Raw genomic sequence first — 21,053 nt, 5'->3', positions numbered from 1 at the left:
GCACCTAATATCAGTGACTGAGAAAGCCCAGCCAGTATTCTTCTTTTCACTTCCATATTAGCCACCAACACAAGAATGGGCAACCTTACTAACCTAACAAGGCCCACATTAAAATATATTCATAAGACAGGGCAGGAAGACAAATACCACGTGTCCTGGACAACCAAGGGAGCAAATTCAGGGAATACTCCCCAGGCATGAGATGACCCCAGCATCTACTACACAAAGGAGCTGAGTAAGGGCATCACCACAGAGCCCTGCACCCTAACAGCCCAGCTGCCTGCCATTCAGCTGCTTCCCAAAGCTTTATATTTTACCCTCAGCAAGCCAACCCTCACGCAACTGTGGAACACGGCAAGCCTCACGGTTCTCGGATTTCAAAGTGGGTCTAGACGTGATAGCACTCCACTGGCACTCTAGGGCTTCTCTGGAACACCCCATGCGCCTCCAGACAAGATCCCCCCCTGCATGGGAATCCAGACTTCCACGCTGGAAGAAACACACACGTCAGCTTCTGAAGCAGTAGGCTGGTTTTATTTGGACAATGCCAGAACAAGAACTGATTCTTAGAGTACAAGCCTGAGCTCCGTATCTTGCACATGCAGCTTGCAGGACAGCCACTCCCTTAGATATCCTTTCAAACCACCTCTGTCCTCTCCTCCTCTCTCACTCTGCCTCTTCAGATGGCAGAACAGGGGGAGCCGTGTTCCAGGGCAGGCATCCCCATCATCTCCAGCCCAAGCAGCTCCTTGTCTCTTCAATTCCCAGTTTGCAGAGAGATGCAGTTACAGGTGGACATCCCAGCCGGGCACAGTTCCATGACATCTTTAACTCCATCCTCCTTGTGCTGCTGTACACCCCAACGTGACCACACTGAACATGAAGCTACACCATAACATACTCTTCAGCCCTTCAGGGGCACTTAAGTGAGTCTGCTGGCAATTGTGCAGCACTTCCAGACTCACTTCCCCTGTATCTGAGATTTGCAGCTACCCAGAAACTCCACAGTAGCACAGACCCATTGCAAGTGACATGATCTACTTCTGATAAGGGACTTGTGCTTGAATTGCTTGTGAGTGGCACATGGCTCAAGAGTCACTTTAACCCCTGGGGTTAAAGAGTGTAAAAAAAAAAAAAAAAAAGATAGGGAAGGTGTCTCAGACCTATTGCATACTAAAACTAGAGCCATTCCCTGGTGACAGCAGTGTGAAAACGAAATTTCAAAGTGGAAACACATTTTCACAGTAGTGCTAAGGAACAGAAATGGAAGAAAGCACCCTTTATAAAGATTTCACTTAAGTGTCCTCATTAAAAAGGGAGAAACAGTAGCAGTGTGTAATCATTAATGTCATCCAATATATTTTTGAGTCCCCAACACTCAATTATATTTATTGAGACTCCAGAAACTACCATTAACAGTTTGAGAGCATGTGGCATCTGCTACTTCTAAGATGAGTCATGGTAGGAAATTCCCCTATATTTTCTAGGAACCAGTTTAAGCAGCCAACGATTGAACCAGTGATCTGACTACATATGCACCCACACAAATGAGAAGAAATAACTTCTATCAATAAATGAACATTATATTTAACATACTGACTGCAGATTTCAAATAAGAGATTACAGTTAGAAAAAATATTTTGAGAAAACATTCCCCAGTTTAATTTGAATGGAACATAAATTTTGTCAAGATACATTAAAGGACAGAAGAGACTGGAAGAAAGAGAAACTAATTTAAATAAATTGAATGAATTTGAGGACATTTTGAAGGAGGAAAGTAAATACACAACAGAACTTCAACACCTCATAGCACTTGCCTGCATTTTCAAGTGCTGCATCATTAACTGTATAATCTCTTACCACATCTGTCCCTCCCCAAACTTTAAATCATCTCAGCTCTCTGCCCCCAGCTTCTGTCTTATCTAAAACTACAACGGATCAAACTTCTCACCTTCCAATTTCTCTCCACTCCAAAATACTACACTAGAAATGCCTCATTTTCAACAGGCATACTCCCTCCCCCTGACCTCAGATGGCCCATATCACAGAGACACTTCGCATTTACTCTGCTGACAGCTAGATCCTTCACACTGTAGAGCTGGTTCATTCTGTTCCTCCCCTCAGATGCTCGACAGTCCCACGAAAACCTCTCAGAAGATACATCCATAGCAGCAGCAGCCACCTCTAGATTGGCCTCAGGAGTAAAACTCAGTCTCCTGAACTTAAAAGCATCCTGGTTATGTTTGCCTCTCACTTTCCAAACAGTCTGCCACTACCTTCTATAAGAGAGGGACTGCAATGTGCAAAGTCTAAATTTAACTAAGTTCTAGGTTTGAAGTTGGTCAGTCAGAACAATATGGATTTTAAAAGTCAGGTCAAATTACCAGATGACCTTCTAATGAAGGAATGCAACTTCACTGACAATGTAGAATTAGTTTTTACTTTAGTAGGTACTGAGGACGTGTCTTTCGCTAGGCACAAATTCAAGATCTAAGCCAAACTTTTATGAAGTTATTTTATATTGTTTTGACCAATTTCAACATTTTTACTCCACGGTCAATACAGCTGCAAGGAAACTGGGAGGATACAGGGTTTCTATGAAGATTCATCTAGTCTTGGAGCATTGGTTGGGTACTTCAAGCTATGATACATTTTTGGTTTTGACTTCTAATCTGATAACAAAAGCTCAAACATTTGTGTGCAAGTAGCAAACTAATAACACTTCCAGATAAGCCCTCAGGCTCCTAGAATTACTGAATAGTAGTAGTCTCACCTTCAGATAGTACAAGATGGCCTTCTTAAATTACCGGGACTCTTGATAAAAATCCAGAAGGACAAAAGAGAAATTCCACCTCACTTTTGAATACCTGAAAGTTACATTCTCATCTATCAATGGAGTGAACTTAAAACAAATCCACCACAAACCAGCAACACCCTAACCCATTAGGTTGAACTACTTGGAAGGACAATTGCTTACACCCACCAACGACACAGAATAAGATTCACTATTTTTCACCATGAAAGTGACTGCAAAGAGAGTTACAAGCCCTAGCATTTGAGTACAAAAAACTTTTTGCTATCCCAGTAACAGTCCATATGAGGGAGTTTGGTCTTACTGAGAATTAGTTCCCAGACTCATACAGGTTCCCTGTACAACAACAGACCAGGCATTAGCTCTCTTAAGACAAGACACTTTCTGTAAAATGGGACACCACCCCATTTATCTGCAATATTTATACTGACAATTAATTTCTCCAAGCATGAACTTAAATATATATTCCTACATAGCTTAGCTAAATGTGGCACTACATTTGAATAGTGTAATGCTATTGTAATAAATTGTTCTTGTTGACATACTACTGCTAAATATCACTACTAATACTTAGTACTTGGCTGTTGACAAGTGCTTAATTATCACAGCAGCATTGTAACAAGAAGTGTAAGAGCAAGTTCAAAGAAGCAATTGGAAACTTTCACTCCATTGTAAAAGTTGCTTATTCTGAAATCAGTGGCATAAGCAAGTCTTCCACATCAGGTGATAAAGCTGACTATAAGAACACACACAGTTTTCCCCAGCACTCACAGAACCCCCTTGCCAGTATCAGATGTAGCCTAGATGATTTTTTTTTTTTTCCAGCCACTGAATTTTCTTTAAAAGATTCCTGATGAGGAGATTTTCAGGTATGACCTGATGTAAAATAGCTGGAATTCTTTGCAAGTATTTACAATAAATTAAGGGTTTGTGCCAAAATACCACTACAGTTGGTAGCAGCGAAGTAGGGCACAGACCTGCACTGTAGCGATCTGTAGCTGGTTTTAGTTCTGAAGGAGATTACCAGTTTTATCAGTATTTCTTCTCTTTTCAGACATCACGTGGCCTTCAATTGCAAAGCTGCATTCATTCAATACCAAAGCAGAACCAAAAGATGTCAACAATATATCCAATATCTTGTTTCTAGCTGCAACCAGTGCTACACACACACGATGAAGATACAAAATCTGACGATTATAACCAAAACATCTATGTACATAAATCCATTCAAATCCCAGGTCCCTCCTGTTTTCCAAAAAACGCAAATCCAAATTCCCTGAAGCAACAGGAAAGTGCATTAGATGGGGAGGCCTATGAATACAATGGCAAAAATCTGCCCTAATGTATTTTAAGTTATGCTACAGGAAGCACTATTGAAACACGAAACAAAAACAAATTTGTCAAACGGATCTCTGGGAGTCTGAAGAAAAGCTCACACGTAGCTGTTCCAGGAAACCTGCTCAGCAAAATGGCCATCACACATTTGTCACGTTTCACCTTTCTAGTAAAGCATCAACTCCATGCATAAGAGTTTGTACTAGTATAAGAAGTGTGTATAATTTAAGCAAAATTATGTGTATTATGCAAGGTATGCTTGCATCCCTCTGCCTTATTTCCCTCTCTATAAAGAATAAAACTGCGGCTTCTAAGTAGCTTAACTGTCTGATGGAGAAAAGTACACCACTGCTGCTCCCCTCAGTCACAAGAACTACATCAACTGATTTTCCAGAACTGGGAAGGTTTAAGATTCAGCAGTATCGCCAAACAGCAAGGACTGCTGGGCACATGATGTCAGTCATCACCAGAAGTTCCACCTGAAGAACACCTGCAGGACGTATGCAGTGATCTGGTTGCCCCAATTTAATTTTCAGCTGGCAGCGCTCACAAAGCACAGCATTCCTGAGGTGCCCTTACAGGATGCAGAAAGAGCTCAGCGTTAAATTGTTTTCGGTTCAACACTGTGCACCCGTAATTCTAGGCTAAATTACACTAAAAGGCACCAGGAACCTTACACTGCAGCTCTGCATTCACCTAGTCTGGATGAAGGGAAGATCCAAAGATTTCACCCGTGCTGGTACCAGATCAAGTAGATTTAAACTGGCCTTTTCCACAGAGTACAACTCAGCTACCCTACTATACACACATAGAACAGGTATAGCTTCAAAATGCTTCTTAGAAAAACCCCTGAAGTACATTTGCATAAATCCTTCAATTTAGAGACCACCAACTCTCAGCATTGCATCATTCATACCTCTAGTCAACAGCTGAATAGGAGCACTGGCATTTTAAAATAGTTTTTAGAAAAAAACATTTCATGTACATTATTGCTATATGAGTGTTACTCAGGAAGACAGAACCATTTCCATGGCATGTTAAGAATAACACAGTAGGTAATCATCCCATAGCTTGCCATGTGTATATTTATTAACCAATCACCATACTGTAAATATGACCAGTGCCATTTACGCCTACAGATTGTAAAATAGTTTCCAAACCTGCAACTGAAATGTCAGTATAAAGCTTAAAAATTAATACATGAACTGAGCAGAGGAAGCCCCACCACTACGCAAGAGCAGAACTATTAGAGTATTTTGTCACCAAAGATGGGCCAATACCCTAGAAGCACTAAGGGAAGTACAAGCGGCAAGGCCATTTCATGTCTGAATGATTAAGATATTTAACCATTTATTTAATTTCTATCATCATGTTAATTTTACAGCCCTTTCAATCATACATTCAACACAAAGACTAAGGGAAAAAGAGTCCAAGTGTGCACTCTGAAGTGCAGCACTCCAAACACAGGCTCCAAAAGCATCCTAATCCTCCCATCCTATCACCCACCACCAGAAGAGACTGGACTTTCTAAGTGAGATAAATTAACAGTCAAAGCAAACACAAAATGCTCTGTAAATCTCAAAGGGTAACCCAAGACAAATACTAAACAACCTGGTAGATTTTAAAGACTACACAGAAACCAAAGTGTCCTTCAGAAGGCTGTACTATCTTCCAAAATAGGGACACAGAGCACAAACACTTTAAGGATAAGGAACAAGATGACCAGCACAAAAAGAGAAGTTTATCGAATTCATCTGAAGCACCTTTTTGACAGCCAATCAAAATATATCATAACTGAAATTAATCATGGGCCAGTAAATGTTCTAATGCTCAGAAGCTATTCAAACACTCCCCAGCAAAATTTTGTTTTCTGGTATTGCATTTGTCCGTGGAAGTTTTGGGGGTTTGGGATCTGTGTTTAAGTCAGTCCCAACCCAGACGGCACAGCTTCTTAACTACCTGCTCTAAGTTACACACTTCAGCAGATAGATTTGGCAGCCTTACATATGGGTTCAAGATTTCCATTTGAACCACCAGAGGTTTCTTAATTCAATTCAGTAAATGCACCATTTGGCATGTAATTTAGGAGGGAGGACAAAATTTTAAAGCTGCTTCTGAAAACAGTGGAATATGCCCAGATTACTACATAAAGATTCTGGAACAGCTACAAGGAATTCAGCTACTGTTACATAGACTTCTGCCTCTGTTGGCCTGGAAATGCCTCTTAGCCCTGTACTTCCTTCCAGAGTTGGTTTATGCAACCAGTAATTGAAAGCATTCACCATCAGGTCTGTCTTATTTAAAATCAGACACTGTAGATTTCAATGCAGCTTCTTGAGCAGAAAGTGTGAAAGAACCACCACAAACATAATTGCAAAGGTAGACTGAGCCTAACATGAGCTTGGTGAATGAAATGGTTTTTGGGGAAAGAAGAAGACAGCAAGAGCAGCAGATCCTTCAAGATCAACCTAAAAGATATCAATTTTTCTGCTATTACCAAAATATCTAGGATACACCTGTTCTGCTGACACAGGAAACCTTGCTCTAGATTATAAGTCTTCAGACTATCACAGCCAAACTGAGTCAGCATGAGACAGTTTCAAGCAGTATAAAAAGAATTTCTGAACACATTGTTTAAGAGTAAATGAGGACAGAAACTATATGCCCTGGTACGCCAATATGGCAGCATTTCCCTGTCATGTCAGTGCCACACTGTTTATTAAAGTTTACCATGAGTCATATCTACCTCTGCTCTTTCACTCCCAAAATTATAGCAGGGTACGTTCCCCTGCACACAGAAAGCTTTTCATCTCTTCTGATCATCGCTGGTTTTAAGAGCTGTTGTGACAGGTCAGCAGATACAGACAGTACTTAAGCTCCAAATGCTGTTTACTAGCCTTTCTGAAATGACCTGATGGTTTCACAGCTACTCCTGACAAAGGGCAGCCACACAATTTGTGCAGCTGGCAGTCTAATCAAAGACCAGAAGACAACTTAGGATCCTCAGACTCTCTCTTGTTATCAGAGACTGAAGGATACTATCTGGTGCAGAAAAAGCATGCATGCACTACTGCTGCTACCATGGCAGGCAGGGGGCTTCCATCCATGAAAAAATTCTTTCATTTTCTTTAAGTTGGCTTGGAATAAACACTATCAATGCTGCAGCAAATGCACATGGCCATTCACTTGACGAGGGGATTGCTGAGTTTTGGTAGCCTTTAGTGGCATCTACTATGGGGGGGAAGAGGCAGGGAGCCATGAAAACATTGCTGTATGCATCTAAAAACCTTGTTATTTTTAATAGTGCATTTTAATATCAGTAACCCTGAAGCAAAATGGTTAGAACATTTTCTTCCATCGGTGTTCTGATAGCACACCAAGAGCTTTCAAAAGGTGGATATTTTGGGCCAGTGCAGCCAGAATGATCCCAGGAAGGAAAGCTCACCCACTGTGGCAAAAATCAACATAGGAAGGGTGAGTTCATTCATCCATTAAGCTGAAGAGCTTAAAATGGAAACATTCTGTATGTGTCTCTCTAGGCCAGGACGAACAACCAACAAAAATGAATTACTACTACAGCAAGTGACTGGAAAACACACTGATGGAAACTGATGATATCTTTTGCCTTTCCCTCCTACCTATTAAAAAGTCCATATGAACAAATTATTGCATGTTGTTGCAAAGAGGGAGCAAAATCAGATCCGCTATTTTCACCTTTTTCCTTTAAAGAAGCTTTTGTGTTTCTCCAGCTACAGAGGCTGATCTGTAAGATCTCACCTCTCCTTGCAATCCCTACTATGCTTATATTCTTAGCTATGGATGCACAACTGCAAAAAAATCAACAACAGATAGAGATACTTGCAAAATGCATTACACCAAGTCCTGCAGCTTTGGAGGTTTAAAAAGACTTAAAGGTTTAATGAATAAAATTGGGGTGAAGAAGTCATCTATGTTTAGCGCATTTTGGTATGGAAAAAATTCTTCAAAACAATAACTGACAGCTTCATTTACCAAACATTCTGATTAAAAAAAAAAAAACAACAAAAAAACCAAAAAAAACCACCAAAAGATTCACATTCACAATGAGAGAGTTGGAAGCTAAAAATAACCGGCCAGCTGCAATTCCCACCTTATGTGGCTAGGCAGAAGTGCTTTGTTCTCCCCCTCCCCAAGTGCTCACTTCCTTCTTCGTTGCAACATCAGAAGCTGAACTTGATGCTAACAAGCCACAAAGTCCTGCCCAGAATTTAAAGTCACACCCCAGTAATTACATAAAATAAGCTCTTAATACAAGTGGTTAAAAAAAAAAAAAAAAAAATCTATTTACTCAACTTCGGTTTTGCTTTTAATTCCAAAATATTTTGACTGGTCATAAAAAAAAAGTAATTTTCATTTCTGAGGTTTGCTTTCTCCACCCAGATGTCTCAATTTTTTTTTTTTTTTAAATCACAGTGTAGAACAGCAGCATGCTCATTTATCTTGCCACTATGCCAGTACAGGGATCAAACCCCCCTGAACATGCAACCTTTTAAGAACATCATTTTAGGTGTATCTGATCTTCACTTTTTGTACAGAAAACATAAAGGAGGATAGCAATAGTGGGTGAAGGAGAAAAAAACAAAGGAAACTTAGGATAACATAAAGGTAGAACTCAGTTGTGCAGATGTCCCGCTCAAAAGGTGGCCCTAGATATCAGATTAATATACAAAAGCAGCAAAAATCCTCCAAAAATCTTTGCAAGCTTCCAGTAAAAAGGCAATGCATTCTCCTCTGACCTGACCTCTCTAAATAAAAGGCAGCACACACAAACGCATGGACAGAAAAACCCCTCTACAATGCATACAGTTTCTCCCCTGAGAAGACAGAATAAATCACATGACAGTTATTAAAAAAAAAAAACAACTTTGTGCTCTATTGGTACCCTGACACTAAAAAGACCACTTAAAAACCCACCGAGACCAGGAGATGGCTCCAGGTCATAGAGCTCATATTAACCCACCTCCAGAGAGAACACTACCTGTTGGGTACAGCAGCCTGGGCAGGGTGTGCCACATACCCAAACCATAACCAAAACCTTCCCTATTGCATATAAATGCAACTCCCTGGCCACCAGTTAACCACTGAAGTGCAAGAGCCTGGTTTTAAACACCCTGTTTTTTAAAAACCAAAACAAACCAACCACCACAACTCCTCCTAGTTGCTTGCCCCAAACCAGGACAGACCTGGTGACTTGAAGGACAGCCATCCGTTTCATTAAGTCAGCTTGAGCTTTGCAACAGTTTTCTTAAATCAGTCCTCAGCTGGGGGGAGGTAGATTCCACCCTACATCCCCCTTCTACTAATAGTAGTAGCAAACGCTTGTGGTTCTGTGACATTAGCAGTCAGCACTAGGAAGTTCCTTCTGCCAGGCACCCAAGATGAGAGTGATAATCTTCACATACACAGTTCTACCATCTCCTACGCAGCTTTTGAGCTGCAGGAATACAAAAGCACAGGATACAGAGGGACTTTCATCCAGACACTCAGCGTTCAGCAGAACTTCACAAGAGTTCTTAATTTATGAATGATGACACAAATTAAGCTGTCCTTTTTGTTTAAGGCAACTGGGAAGACAGAGATCATAAATATGAAAGTTGACTTCCTCTCTATACACCCTTGAGACTCTTACCCACAACTTCACTGAGAACAGCTGCAAATGCTCTTTGGATGGTGAGGCCCTGCCACCAGAAGCCAAATGTTCTTTAACCGAGATGTTTTATCCTTTACGCATTCACCACAAATTCCCTGGATGGCTTTGGAAGCCAGGTGGGCTTAGCAGTGCTCGGAAAGATTTCTGTTGTGCTGTACTGCTTACCTAAACTAAAGAACTTCCTAAATAAAAAAAGCAAACAAACAGAAACTTTCCTCACTTGTATTAATGAAACAGTCTATTTGAAGAAAATTAATATGCATAGGTGCTTCCTTTTCTAACTTCAGGTTCTCGGTTATATACTGCAAGTAATTCTCTCACTTCAGGAACAAATAGGACAATATTAAAAAATAACTTCACCTTCACATGATTCCTGTCATGTGGTGCCATGACCTGACATTTTAAAAAGCCATTGTACACATGAAGTATGAAATAAAAGTTTGTTTGGCAATACCTGTTTGCTTACATGTTATCATCTTCTAGTCAATATTCTCACTGCCTATGAGAGAAATATTCTGCTTGGGGTTTTCTCCCACTTCTTAAGGCAGGGTATTTTTCTATGTAGGCTATAAAACACTGAACAACATGCAGCAAAGTATGTCAGCCTTTCAAAAAAGCCTTTCCTTGTTTATATCACATATCTGAACACAAACGTATTTAAAAAAAAAAAAAAGCAGGTGCAAGTAATATATTGGGTTTCCTAAAAAAAGCACTTCAGAAAACAAGGTAAAATAGAGTGAAAGGAGGGTGTGTTAATTATGATTCAAGTCTTCCCCTGCAGATTGCAGCCAAAGACAACACAAATGCTGCTAGACCCAGCTAATGCATAAGAAACAGAAAGTGAAACTCACTAATTTACTCATTAACTTAAACTCAACAGTGGTATGGGGTTTTTTTGTTTGGTGTGGGGGTTTCTGGAGGTTTTGGGTTTCGGCTTTTTGGGTTTTTTAAAGAAAGATAACTCACAGTATAATTTAGCAGTACTGCCCCTACTTCCTGAGAGGGAAGTTTCTACCTTCCAGCCCCATCCTCATTCCCCATCTGCCTGTTCCTACCCCCAGACCACTGGCTTTGCTACACATAGTTATTTTGCAGCTGGATCAGTTTCCTAATCCATATCACAGGTACGTGCCAACACAACTCAGTGGGAGAAAGGAGAAGCTAAAGTAACAGCTGATTTTAATTCAGCAGTAACATCGGCTTAAAATTCATGTTAATTTACAGACTCATGATTTTAAAATTCACAATCAATTTCATGCTCCCAAACCCCTGATCTCTACCTCCTCAAGCCCTGTGTTTCAATAAGAATCTGAGTCTGTATACTTCTTTCAGTCAATACATTTCAAATCCATCAAGACACAGAAAACAGCTTATGTATATAATCATGAAGAGATGAAACTCCAAAACCAAATAAAAATGTATGGATTTAGACCTCAGTCATCAAGGCTGTATCTTGACCTTCAAGTACGTAAGTGTGGCACTGCTGAATTTTAAGGAAGTTAAAGTTTAATAAGATACCATTACTAATGGCTGACAAGATTATTTAGTTTTGGAAAAAAACCCTGATATCCAGTCTTTCCTAAAATGGGGTTTCCTCCTTTCTTGCATAGTGGCTTATTATAATGCTGGCCAGAAGAGATAAAATTCTGACAGATATTTTATAAATATACTCTCAAATGAATTTTTAAAAACCACAACATGAGCGTTCACGCAGAAGTTTCACAGTTGTCAAAAGACAACCTGAGCTTGAAGATGGCCAAATCTTAGAAAGTTTTTAATATTTGATTTATACCTTTTAATACTAAGGACTAAAATTTTTGTTGCCTAATACATGGTTTTTAATCTTTTGTTCAATTTACAAAGTGGAAACATGGCAGATTAAAATACCTAGGCAGATACACAGGAAAAATTCAGCTGAATACATAGCATTTCTTTTGGCAAGAAGGTGCTAAGGGCTCACTAGTGGCAGGATAAGTAATCATCACAATGTTAAACTGCCAAAATTCACTTAGGCTACAGCATGACCTGCATGCAAAACCAGCCGTGAAATAGAAAAGAAACGCTCAAGGCGGACTCAAGCATTAATGCATATGCTCTAGTTTTACTCCAGACCACTGCAGTGCTCCGATATTGCAGCAGTCTGTATCTACCCAGGGTAATTGAAGGTGAAGCCAGGAACAGCTACTATCATAGCTTCAGCTATTAAGACTCCTTAATGAATGGTCTAACAATAACCCAGGCTTAACCAGTTCTCTCATTGCGAGGGCCTTAACCATAATAAGCCCCTTGAACATTCCTACAGTGTTTTCCGAAGATCTCACAGCATGAGGCTACTAACTGTGCTCTCATAGCCTTGTGACGCAGGTATTAGTCAACCTTTTTTTTTTTTTTTCCCCCCTCCATTTAAGTACAGATAAAAAACTGAGGCAGAAAGCTAGCAAACGACTTCCCTGTGGATATGCAGCTGACTAGTGGCATACAGAATCCAGATCTTCCAGATTCCAGCCCTGTCATCAGCCAAAAGGCCATCATTATGAAGAAAGAAATTAGTCTGTTCTTATAAATAGCATTTGAATATAAGCCTTCCTAAAATATTTGCAAGGAGTTGACCTTAAACACCAGCAGAGCTGCACTGGTAGCCTGGGGCTCCAGTCACTAGCCTGCATGTCAGTAGACCGGGGTTCTTGTCCCTCTGCCTCTCTGGATGTCTCCAGAGCCTGGGTCTGATACAAACTGTGTAACAGATCAGACCACAATCTCATTTGACCACCTCTGGCTGGTTTGGGCTCAGCATATCAAGAAGCAGTGAAGACTGTTCAAAAATATAAACAATGTTGTTCTAAAATACTCAGGTAGCCAGGAAAAAAAAAATAAACAACAAGCCTTAGTCAGCAACTTTCTGCTACTTTATTCTAAGGCACTAAATGATCGTGGTCAGACTGGCAGAAATCTCACTATAACATACAGCTGGAAACCTGAAACAGAAAATGTCCCCAGCACACCTGAAATTTGGACCACTTGTCCAAGTTAATATTGAGTCAGACTTTAGGATTTGAACTGCTCTTATTGTCTATCACACATTTACTTGCAATTTCTGCAGCTCTCAGATGCGCAAGTACACCTGCAGCAGGTCTAATTCCTGGACTACATTTCCTGCGGCAAAATACTAAGCCCAATACTGATTTTGCAACAACAACAACAACAAAAATTCACTTGAAATTACATACTTTCTGGTAAGGCAACCCTAAAATACGAAGTTGAAAATTGCAAAAGCAGAGCTAAAGTAAACAAACTAAAAATAAGACTGTGTAGTAAAAAAGTAATTCCAGTAGTTGCTCATTTATTCTAGTTTTAGATACCTGCATTACTACCTCCCACCCACCTGGGCCATCATCAAGTGCTGAACACACAACCTTTACAACCATAACAGGAGCTTTTTGTCTATGGGAAGAGCTGAAAATGGAAAGCTTGTTATCTTCTGCGGGGATCCTCCACAGAGAAAAGACACCATGCAGAAACATACACAAGAAATTTTGAGAAATAAGTGCCTGAGTTGAACAACAAGTTGGAACATTTTTTTATTTCTATTCCTCACTTTAGGAGCAAAATGCGGTTACAGACAGGAGAGCCATAAAATATTCCTATTTTTGGCTGTCTGCTTCCCAAATGACAAAAACCTCATGACTATGAAAACATGAGCCTCTAACACCTCAGCTAAAGGCTCACCTCTCTTAATGCAAAAGCAGCAGCAGAGTCAAAATTCACTGCATTCTCCACAGGATGACAAAACTCATTGCATTAGTATGCATTAAAGCACCGCCTGACTGTGGCAAAGCGGATGAGACCTGACTCTTAACAGAGACTGTTTCCATCCCAGCTCACATTTAGGTCTCAATTATCTTATCTGCTCTGCCACTCGCATACTTTCCAGATAAGAAATGTTTTTCCCCTCTTTTGAAAGACGCTTAGAGTTAAAACTGAAACCACAGCCAATGTTAAGATTAAAAGTGTTATAAATTAAAACTCATTTAAGGCTAATACTTTTAAAAAAATATTCTGTGTACAGGTTGAAACTGGGAACTAGAGTTAATTGACATGCTATGTAAGTTTTAGTAACAGTAGTATGTTCTGCAACTGGAAAGGGAGTATTTTCTTGACTTCCAGTTTATTCACATGGTTTAGGTCAACGATCAGTTCATCTGAAGTTGAGAAACTGCTTAAGAGTTGGGGGGGGGGAAGCCTGTTTTCCTTTTCCAATCTATGACTAAGAATGAGGCAAGCGAAGGGAGGATCTAAGATCCTGAAGGCGATGGTAACAAGAGGTCATTAGTTAATTCCCTCAACGATAGATACTACTTCCTTTTATTAAATAACATCAGTTTTTAATGATGTCAATTTTTTTTTTCTTCGTAAGGATACAGCATACTTAAACTTTACCTGAAGCAGTCAAAATAAGCAGAAACACACAAGAAACCCTGAACTGAAAGGCAGATTTGTCATAAACCAAGTAAGATGTAATAAGACTCATCTGATTTTTATGCAAAAACTTACAAAGTTGAGAGAGCATATATATTCCTTCTTACAGATATTATGTATCTTTGGCCTAACAAAAGCAGTACCAAATCTGGCATAAAGTTTGTTTTAACCAGTACTTTAATGTTTACAAATAAATTAGAATCAGGTTTTTCATTAGGAAAAAAGACAAACACAAACATTCTGAGGTTTAAATGAAGGTTCCTGCTTATTGCTTAAATCATTTTTGAAAAAGCTTAATCAATGTACTCTTATGACCAACTCTTTATTATCTGTATTACTGCAGCACCTGTAAGCTTCAGTTACACCGTAGTAAGACCTACAAAGCCACAGCAGAGGTGATAATAATCTCTTCAGAGCAGGCATCATCTAAAAGATGAATAGTTAAGAAACACAGGAGAGCACAAGGAAATAGACGACTGGAATTTATGTTCTCTGTAACTGCATTTCAGTACACTTTCTCTTGTGCACTGGAAGGATCAAGGTGTACATTTTCTTCCTCCACCCGCCTCACCAAAAAACCCCTCCAGAAGCTATGTAAGAACAAAACAAACCCCCAAAACACAGAAGGAAGATGTTTTGGCTAGTAAGACTAGAAGAAAACTATATATTTACACATTCTTAATACCTCTACTTCCCATAAAAGACAGAAAGGATTTCAGGTTTTAAGTTGTTATACCATAAAGCGAGACTGAACCTATAAGAAAACAGACATCCCTCTGGATGGCTAAAAGGGTAGGTGAACTGTCAAGGCAGAGCTGCTGAGGCAATACCCATCTCCTTTAATGAAACATCCAGTGAGTTCATGTATTCACTCCAGTGAGTTCATGTATTCACTCCAGTGCAACGGGCACATACACAACTTTTGGAAGAATCCTGTTTTTATTTAAAGGAATTCTTTGAAAATTTACCACTATAACACAGTAGTGCATCCAACACAAACCAGCAGCCAGAGCAGTTTACAAAGCTTTTTGCTCAGCATTAGACTAAAAATCCAAACTCTTTTTGCTGTGTAATAAATCAGTGCTCTGCGTTTAACAATTTGCAGCGGTACCATATGCTACGTAGTCCCATATGCTCCATCACAGGGAAGAAAAACATCATCTCAATATGAATCATCAGTGACTATATTCTTGTAAATCTGGCTTAAACACTCACAACGTTCAAGGGCAACCTTAAATAAATCTGCTCAATTTTATGCCAGATTCTGTGCAACAGAATCGCAGATCACTTATTTAAAATTAAAGAAAAAAGGAGTTTTAATGTAGGAAGTGAGCACACTATTTGCATCTCTCCAGAAACAGACTCACTATGCACAAGATTTGGCACACACTCATCAATTCCAATCTAATAAAGACATCCTGCTCATAAAATGATGATAGTATCTGGTATTCATAACACCTTTCATCCTAAACTGCTTAATGTATGTGAAAATACGTACACTACCTACAAGATTCATTCCTCCCAGTGTTGAAAAGCAACTACTCTGGAACGTGGCATCTGCCACGTTCTGCTTCACAGTAATTCTGGAGAGTAGTTTGTCAGAAAAGTAAAAAACAAAACAAAACAAAACCCATGTATGCATTTTAGGCTACAGGGAAATGCAGTAGGCAGTGTAGTTTCCTAGACAGGAGTTTATCCAGGACTTTGCGTTAACATCTCCGCTCTTAAAGTGACAATTTCTTAGATTAAGTATGAAGAGCTTTCTCTCTCTTCCCAAAGACAGTGCAACCCGCAGCATAAAAGCCGCTTGTACCGAAGCGAAGTCATGAAGGCCTGAAAACATGGCACCCCAAAGTCACCATTTGCCCTTCTTCTGAGGAATTACTTGGTCTCAGGTAACCCAGCATCATAATTAACAGAGTGACAGCAGAAGGGGTTGCAAATAGGGGGGAATTCCCTGGTTGAAAACTTTAAAGGCAACCTGATGAAGATTAGTTCACCTGAATGAGCTACGTTCTCTAGCTTTGCCCAACTAACCCCCACGATCCAACAATGTCCAATAATACTAATATTCAGAAAGACAGACTGAAATTAATACACCTAACAAACTGTGAGAATGTCTTTATTTGAAAGTCTTTTGTAGCTAAGTAGGAAGGCATGCAACTGCGTGTTCCCACATAACTATTGGTTTCATTAAATTCGAAATAAACCAGAGTCCATTTTGACCTAATATTCAGGGTGGGGAAAAAATAGTAATTACATCAACATCAAGCTATTACCTGTTGAAGGGCATAAGTGCTTACTTCATTAACAACTCGGACAAACTTGTTTTGTAAGCTCCCTATATTAAATCTGAAATTTCCCTGCCCTCACAAATTAAACTAACAATTTCTTACACAAAGGGAAAGTCCAGTAAGACAACACAAACACAAGGATGAGTATATAAACACGAGAACTTCCAAACTGCCCAAATCAAATGCATTCTTTGCCATCCTCAATAAGAACAAGCTTACCCAAGCCACCTAGACAACCTAATTTCAACAATTACTCTGAATTCATTTAAACGACTTCTTTAAAAAAAAAAAACCAAAAAAAAAAACTAGCAGTACTCCAGGGTTCTTCAATCTGAGAGCAAAACGTACTGACCTTGACAAACATGTGTTTTTCACATTTCCAACCGGAGGTAAAAATTAAATACCCACGATATAGTTCTACAGAATAAGGATAGCATGTCACATTAGAAGCATTGTTCTTTAATGCTGTGAAGTGGGACTTTATAAAGATTCAACAGAAGCTGCCACAGTATCAGAAATAACTAGGAGGGCACTCGGATTTCCAACATCCTTCAGTAGCTCAGGAGATGGATGACCACACCCAATTAATTTACTTTAATTTCTATTTCAACTTTCCTCCTCATTAATTAGGAACTGAGGTTCACATAGATTACAGTTCCTGGCATGCAATGCCCATGATGATTTTAAGTGGTGCACACTATACGATTGTGCTTCGTGTGCTGTAATACAGCCAGCAGATCAAAATGAAAAGTCAGAACGTGTGCTACCTATGTAAAAATAGGAAGAGAGATTTCCTTCTTTTTACCCCAAATATCTAAGGAACCCTAGATTTATCAGATCAATACTCTGTAAAATATGTCTCACTCAAATTAAAACAGACCTACCACAGTGATTTCAGAGTGATAACAAGACAGTGTCAGGAAAACTCACTGAGCTACCCTTGAAAGGACTAATGAACAAGCAGGCACAATGCAATTGCATAATGTTTATTACACAGCACTAAGCCGAAGGCAATCAAATAATTTTGGTTTAATCAATGGCCTTCAAATAAGGAAGCAGTTTGAAAATAATACGCATAAAATGAAGCACTCTTTTGGGTTTACTACGATTTTTTTTTCCTGTCATGTAAAAGCACATTTATTAAAAAAGCTGAACATGTACTGAAATATATTATAAAAGTCTACTTCTTGAATATCTTTGATACCAAAATTGCACTTTTATTCAAACTCACTTTGCTGTAAATGCTGTGACTGAACCACAGAGAGGTTCTGTTAAAAAAATCTGAACTCTTTCTTAAAACAAAAGATCTGTTTTCTATTTAAAAACATTAACCTTACACTAAGTTTTTTTTTCCCCTGTAAAAAACAACGAATAAATAAAATTGAAAGCATTTCATGAACACCACCTCCCCTGCCATTTCTCATAACCTGAATGTTGCAGCATTTCACAAGGCTGCAGAACAACCTGGAACAAAAACCTGTAAATGGAGAAAACAACTAGTCTGTGTTCCTCGTCCAAATTCACTGACCCCACCCTTTGTGCAGCAAACTTCCCTGCCACTGCTACCCCTCGCCTCCCCAGCCACAGGGTTTACTGAACAGCCTGCGTCAGCCCAGCAAACTCCAGGCTAGCTATGCACAAGCAGGGTTTTCTCTTGCAGGCAAGACGGCTGATCAGTCAGAAGAGACAGAGCCCAGTTCTGTTGAAAGACCACCCCATCCTGCAACACGTTATGAAAAATAAATTTAACAGCAAAAGCCTGTTGATACAAGATCCATATTTAGAATGCACAGAAGTAGAAACATCTCATCTTTAAAAGGTCTGACTTGCAAGGATCCTTTTTAACTGATAACGAATGTAACATAGCAAAAGGGAAGTACATACAGAGAATCACTGTAATATACGTACAGAAGAATCAGTTTGCAATCTGAAAACCATTATATTGGGAAAGGAAGATGGAAACAATCTAGCTCAAGTTTTCCTCAAATCAGTTGCCAGAGGAAGTTATATGATGAGTTATAAGTAAGAAATCTTGATTTGACAAAAACCTGAAAAAACCCTATACATTAATGCAGATATGAACAGTCTGCAGCCTCATTATGAAGGCATAAAAGAATTAAGTTGTCAGATATTTGTAGAATGTCAGTGTTAAAAGAGAATTTGTGAACAGGTATTTACATTTAAAACACTCCCTATATTGTTACATTACTCCCCGAGAACTCAAAATTAGCTAGCTACCAGAAACAATACAGTTTTAAAGACAAAAACAGAGAGGAACAAGCATGGTGTATTACTTCTCTCCACGAACAATCCATTATCAATGTAGAATGTGTAGAACACATGTACTCTAATAAACCTGGTACAAGATACATTAAACTAATGACCACCAGCAAAATAAGCTACATCACTCTAAGCATTGTAGCATTCCAAACCTTTATTATGTAAGCAGACCTTGGAGAACAGATTGGAGTCCACTTATCCTCACCCAAACACGAGCAACATAAACTGCAGTAACAGTGTCATACCTCTGTTGCGCTCTTACCCAGTTAACTTTTAATCACTTTGTGTACTGCGGAACAGCTGCCACAGGAGAGGTGAGGAGCATACCCCATCGATCCATAACCCTGAACTGCTTTCATCTCCTCATTTCGATCGCTACGCTGTAAGGTGGGCAAAGAGATTTGAAATCCTCTTCGACAGAAAGGGGAACTGAGCACAGCTCTCCAACAGCCTAGGTAAGTCCTTCTGCTAGGAGGCTTCTGCACAGCAGGTAGGCCATACCAGCACCACCTGTTTCGCTGTTTTTAAACAAACATGGCAGCTACCACTAGACTGTGTGCTGAGCCCAAGTACCCCACACACCTATGAGATCAGTGTTCAACTGCCAGAGCACAACCCTGAGAAGAACACCCTGGTTGCAGAGAGCAAATCTGGCTCCGAGCTGCTCAATTCTGTCCAGGCTGAGTAAGCGACCAGGGAAAACCTGGATGCTACCAGGGCTACTCAGTGGCTACTCAATTTTAGAATTATCACAGTTATAAGATTAGGGAATTAATTCTGCTTATGTTCCTGGGGGCGGGGGGGGAGGGGTGAAGACACGAGGAGATATATGTAAAACAGAATTCTAAGGGCTTAGTACTTGCCTAGTGTCCTCCTTCTTTCTCCTTCCCACGCAAATATGAGTACTGCTAGATGACATTCAGCACCTACAGTAAATCATTTCTTGATGTCATTAAAAGGACAGATACATCTGCTAAGACCAGACCTACGTAATTACTTCCAACTCAGTTTAAAGCAAGCTGACAGTAACCAAGCTCCCCTTTTCACTTGAATTTCACCAGGCCAATACTAATGCCGTTCAAATTACTTGCTCACAAACAGTTCTGAGGGGTAATCTTAATGGACAAATGCCGTTTATCCGGGCTGTGACAGTGTCCCTAGCTTGCAGGTGAAGGAAAGGCAGTGGCTTTCCCTCCTCCCTTCACCTCCACCCTCCCACCGAGGCATTTCCCCCTCCGCACAGATTACTCTAATGCTCCGGAGCTGCTCTCCTGTAGCTCCCAACTTCCCACAGAGCTCCTCCACCACGACCAGCAAACTCGGGACAGCTCACCACACCAGGGAGCCGCATGTCAGAAGTCCTACAAAAACCAGCACAAGCTGCTGGGACCCCCCAACCCCTGCGTGTGTGTGTGTGTGTGTGTGTCCCTCCATCCCGGCACTCCCAGCACCACAGCCGCCACAGGAAGACCGCAGCTGGCCGGGGGGCTCGCACCCCCCCCAAACCCCCCTCACACGAAGCCCAGAGGCAGCCACCCCAGCCCCCGAGCACCTCCGGGTAAGCGGGCGCGCCCCCGGGACACCCGGTACCCCCTCGGCCCGTCAACGGGCGCCACGGGGGCAACGACAAAGTGCTTTTTTTTTTTTTATTTTTAGCCCCAAAACCGCTGCCGAGCCCCCCCCCCCCCCCCCGGCGGGACCCGCCTGTCAGAGGCGAAGGCGCCGCGCGCGCTCCCTCAGCCGCCTCGCCTCACGGCCGAGCGTTCCCACCCCCGCGCCTCACCTGGTGCCTGCCGGCCGGCCGGCGGCAACGGGCCACGTCCGCGGCGGCCGAGGAGAAAGGCGGGAGGAGGGAAGGAAGGTGTCCGCCGGGCCGTCCCCGCCGCCGTTCCCGTCCCCCCGCCGCTTCCTGCCACGGCCCCGCCGCCGCCCGAGGTGCGGCTCCCCCTGCCAGGCGCGGCCAATCGCTCGGCGATCGGCTCCACGGCCTGCCCGCCGCGGGCGGGAGGCGGGGGGGGGGGGGGGGAGGAAGGGAGTAAGCATCGGCGCTCGGCTAGCCAGCCCGGCGGCACAGGACAGGTAGCGGAGAGGCGGCGGCGCCGCCTCATCGAGCACAACTCCTCTGAAGCATCGGCGCTCGATTCAGCAGCCTGCGCGGTCCCCGCCG

General features: G+C 41.1%; 1 protein-coding gene across 2 annotated transcripts in view; it reads right to left on the bottom strand.

Annotated features, from left to right (window-relative positions):
• Positions 1 to 20,807, bottom strand: part of TAOK3 (TAO kinase 3) — a 95,603-nt gene extending 74,796 nt beyond the window's left edge. For both annotated transcript variants that reach the window (XM_052798237.1, XM_052798238.1), the window contains exon 1: positions 20,670 to 20,807. The gene's annotated coding sequence lies outside the window, so the exon portion shown is untranslated. The remainder of the gene's footprint in view (positions 1 to 20,669) is intronic.
• Between the last annotated feature and the right edge of the window lie 246 nt (positions 20,808 to 21,053).

The sequence above is a fragment of the Harpia harpyja genome, chromosome 9, assembly GCF_026419915.1.
Source record: "Harpia harpyja isolate bHarHar1 chromosome 9, bHarHar1 primary haplotype, whole genome shotgun sequence".
NCBI classification, from domain to species: domain Eukaryota; kingdom Metazoa; phylum Chordata; class Aves; order Accipitriformes; family Accipitridae; genus Harpia; species Harpia harpyja.
The sequence above is the reverse complement of the archived record's forward strand: the minus strand, read 5'-3'. Positions and strand labels throughout refer to the sequence as shown.